Below are 5,000 nucleotides of genomic sequence, written 5' to 3'. Positions count from 1 at the left end.
AACTATACGAAAATTATGTTTGTTTTAAAACTTGAGATTACATAGAAAGTATTTTGCATAGGATATGAGCAGTTCCCATGAGCACTATCTTTTGAATTTCTGCTATTTTGGGGTTTCCTGGTACCTGAGCTAGGTAGCAATCAGCCCTTTTTGCTGTCATTCCCAGGGCACCTATGCTGATTTCTATTTCCAAACAGGAACATTTATGTCACACTGGTTTTTGCCCCTTCATCCTTTCGGGGTCGATAAATGAAGTACCAGTGAAGCACTGGGGTCGATGTAATCAACTAGTCCCCTTTCTCCAAATTTCAGGCCTTGTGCCTATATTCGAAAGGATCATCATCATCATCATCATCACATCATCGTAGCTTGAGTGTGTGCAGCCGGGGCAGCCCTTCCGTTTGCTGCCCCCAGAACCCCTCGCCCAAAAGCTACTTACCACACAGCCACTCCTGCGACTACTGTGTGCGTATATGTGTGTGTGTGTGTATGTGTGTGTTTGTGATGGTCTCTGGCATAATTCTAATAAATTCCATAACCATTTTATGCACTTAACAGACATACTTCATCTTCATCTTCTCTCTCCAGCCCAATTTTTTCTCTTTTCGTTTTCTTCTTCGTTTTTCTCCTTCCGTTAATATCATGTCTCTTACAGAAACACAGCCTGATTGGTTATTGGCTATTGGCTTCCAATAAGCTAACGATCCCTGGTTCACTGCACTTCCCAGTGGTGGAAGCAATGAAGGAGTGTCTAGGCATCCTGGCCTGAATAAATTCCACACACTCTCCCCATTCTTTGATCTCCCATTGATGTACTGGTGACTTCCATCCATTGGCTTTTATGTCTTTTTATCAATAGACACACACCCACACCCACACCCACCCACACACATGTACACACCCACCCATATATATATATACATATATGTATATGTCTATATGTATGTATATATATATATAAGTATGTATGTATATGTATACATATATATATATATCTATATATATATATATATATTATATATATATATAGATATATATATATATATGTATATATGTCTGTGTGTTTTTGTGTATATGTGTGTGTGTGTGTATATATCCGTATATATATGTGTGTGTGTGTATATATATATATATATGTACATACACACATTTATATATATATATGTACACACACACATATATATGTATGTATGTGTGTATCTATATATATATATATATATATATATATATATATATATGTGTGTGTGTGTGTTTGTGTATATACACATGGTATTAAGATATTTATATACTTCAAAGAATATATCATAAATAGATGTGAAATATTTTCTCCTTTGACAAAAGTGCTCAACAAACGTTCAAATGATTTATGTATTGATTGGGGCTATGACATAAGTCTTTGTCCTACTATTTTGATTATATATTTTACGTGGCACTCCGTCGGTTTCGATGACAAGAGCTCCAGTTGATACGATCAACGGAACAGCCTGCTCGTGAAATTAACGTGCAAGTGGCTGAGTACTCCACAGACACGTGTACCCTTAACGTAGTTCTCGGGGGAGATTCAGTGTGACACAGAGTGTGATAATGCTGGCCCCTTTGAAATACAGGTACAAGAGAAACAGGAAGAAAGAGTGAGAGAAGGTTGTGGTGAAAGAGTACAGCAGGGTTCACCACCACCCCCTACTGGAACCTGGTGAAGCTTTCTGTGTTTTTGCTCAGTAAGCACTCACAGTGCCTAGTCTGGGAATTGAAACCGTGATCCTATGACCACGAGTCTGCTGCCCTAACCACTGGGCCATTGCGCCTCCACATATATATATTTATACATATATTCATACATGCATACATCATTTAATGTTCATATTTTATGCTGGCATGAGAATTTGACTGAGAATTGGCAAGCTGGGAGGCTGCACCTTGCGCTCCAATCTGATCTGGCAAGGTTTCAACAGCTGGATGCCCTTCTTAATGCCAACCACTCCGAGAGTGTAGTGGGTGCTTTTTACGTACCACCGGCATGGGAGCTAATCAGGCAGCGCTGGCATCAGCCACTCTTGAATGGTGCTTTTCACATGCCACCTGCATGGGTGTCAGTCAGGTGGCACTGGCATCGGTCACCTCTACGATTTCACTTGGTTCAACAGGTCTTCACAAGCACGCCATATAGGCCAATGATTGAAGAATGCTCTTAAAAGGGCCAGTTATGCAACACTGGCATCAACCGTGACTACAATCTCACTTGCCAAATCTTCTGAAGCATGGCAAATCTCCAAAGGTCTCAGTGGCTTGTCATTGCCTCTGTGAGGTTCAAAGTTCAAAAGTTGTGCTTCACCACCTCATCCTATGTCTTCCTGGGTTTACCTCTTCCACAGGTTCCCTCCACTGCTAGGACGTGACACTTCTTCACACAGCTGTCCTCATCAATATACAAGACATGACCATCCCCGTAGAGTCGTATCTCTTGCACACCACATCTGATGCTTCTTATGTCCAACTTTTCTCTCAAGACACTTACACTCTGTTGTGTGTGCACACTGATGTATATATTTTATTTTATATTTAGAGATAGAGGCAGCAAGCTGGCAGAACCGTTAGCACGTCGAGCGAAATGCTTAGCGGTATTTCATCTGCCGCTACGTTCTGAGTTCAAATTCCGCCGAGGCTGACTTTGCCTTTCATCCTTTCATGATCAATAAATCAAGTACCAGTTTCGCACTGGGTCGATGTAATCGACTTAATCCCTTTGTCTATCCTTGTTTGTCCTCTCTGTGTTTAGCCTCTTGTGGGTAGTAAAGAAATAGGTATTTTGTCAGTCACTATATTCTGAGTTCAAATTCTGCTGGGGTCGACTTAGCCTTTCATCCTTTGGGGGCAGTTGATTAAATAAGTACCAGTTTCGCACTGGGTCAATGTAATGTAATCGACTTAATCCCTTTGTCTGTCCTTGTTTGTCCCCTCTCTGTGTTTAGCCCCTTGTGGGTAGTAAAGAAATATATATTTAGAGATAGAGAGAAAGAGAGAGAGAGAGAGAGAGTGAGAAGAGTGAGAATGCAACTTGGTGTGAGTGAGATAGAGAGAGACTGTGTTTGTATGCGTGATTGTGTGTGTGTGTGTGTGCAAGTGAGAGGGAGAAAGAAAGGTAGAGAGAGAGAGAGAGAGATGGGGTGGGGTGGGATTTGAAGTGATCTGAATTGGAGGGACTGGAATGACCAAACTAATCTTTGATAATGAAGTAAAAAAAAAAATCTGGGGGAAAATAAATATTTTATTTATCTTAAGTAAATAAGGAGTTTGACTGGGTGGGGGTGAGGGTGGGGAGAGTGGATTGGTGAGCGGGGGGGGTTAGAGTTATACTTTTGATGGGTAGGGTACCAAATAGAAATGAATATATGAATACGTGTGTGTGTGTGTGTGTGTGTGTGTGTGTGTGGTGTGTGTGTGTGTGGGTGGGTGTTTATATATATATATATATACACCTATACATATATATACATATATATGCATATGTATATACATATATATACACGTACATGAATATACATATATAAATATATATACACACACACACATATATATAAATATAAATGTATATACATACATACGTGTGTGTATATATATATATAGCATATATATATATAAGTTTTATACATATATATAGCATATATATGTATACACACACATACACATATATACCATATATATATATATGTGTGTATATATGTGTGTGTATATATAGAGAGAGCACAATCAGGGCAGTGCTGACAAGTTATGACTGGACAGACCTGTCCCCTGTTCCAAATTTAATATTAGAAACAATGACACATTCATGAGATGGTGTTGGAGGTGGTGGTGGTGGTGGTAGTGGGTGGTAGTGTCAGGGTGCATGGTGGTGGTGGTGGTGATAGCATTTGCATTGGTGGTGGTGGTGGTGGTGGTGATAGTGATGGTTGTGCTGGCAGTGGAGAATGATGATGATGATGATGATGATTACTACAACAACAATGATGATGATGATAGTGGTGGTGGTGATGGTCATGGTTATGTTGGTGGCAGTGGTGATTGTGGTGGTGGTGGTGGTGGTGGTGGTAGTGTCAGGGTGCATGATAGTGGTGGTGATAGTGATGGTGGTGCTGGCAGTGGAGAATGACGATGATGATGATGATGATTACTACAACAACAACAATGATGATGATGATGATGATGATGATAGTAGTAGTAGTGGTGGTGGTCATGGTTATGTTGGTGGCAGTGGTGATTGTGGTGGTGGTGGTGTGTGTGATACCCAGGAGAAGTTTAGGTTGTTTGGAGCCATTCATAAATAGGAAAGAAAGAAAAGAAAGAAAGAGAAAAAAACAAAAAGAAAATACAAAAGTCTTTGTTGTTTGTGAAGTTAGGAAGTATTGAAGAAGGAGGAAAGAAGGAAGGAAGAAAGGAAGGAAGGAAGAAAGTAAGGAAGGAAGGAAGAAAGAAAGGAAGACAGAGGTAAAGCAAGATTGTGTGTGTGTGAGTGAGAGGGGGGAAGGAGAGAAACAGACTTGGAATGAGAATGTGTGTGTATATACGTGTGTGTGTGTGTATGTATTTGTGCATGTGTGTGTGTGTGTGTGTGTGTGTGTGGCAGAGTGAGAGAGAGAGAGAGAGAATGAATGTGTGTTTATGTGGTTCTGTGTGTGTGTGTATGTATGTATGGGTAGATGTATGTAGGTATGTATATGTTTGTGTATTCATGTATGTATGTATGTTTGTGTATACTGGCTTGTGGGGGTATGCGTGTATACATGTATGTGTGCATGTGTTTGTGTGAGAGAGAGAGGGAGAGAAGTCCCCTCTATGTCTTTGAGATAACAACATCCTTGACATTATGTCTCTCAAACCACCCTGGTCTTTATCATAATAAATAACTATTAAGGAGTGATCGCTAATTAATAAGGAGGGGTTCATACACATCTACACACACACACTGTCACGCACACATACATGCACACATACACATATAGTCT

The sequence above is a fragment of the Octopus sinensis genome, linkage group LG26, assembly GCF_006345805.1.
Source record: "Octopus sinensis linkage group LG26, ASM634580v1, whole genome shotgun sequence".
In the NCBI taxonomy this organism is placed as follows: domain Eukaryota; kingdom Metazoa; phylum Mollusca; class Cephalopoda; order Octopoda; family Octopodidae; genus Octopus; species Octopus sinensis.
Note: the sequence above shows the minus strand (reverse complement) of the source record.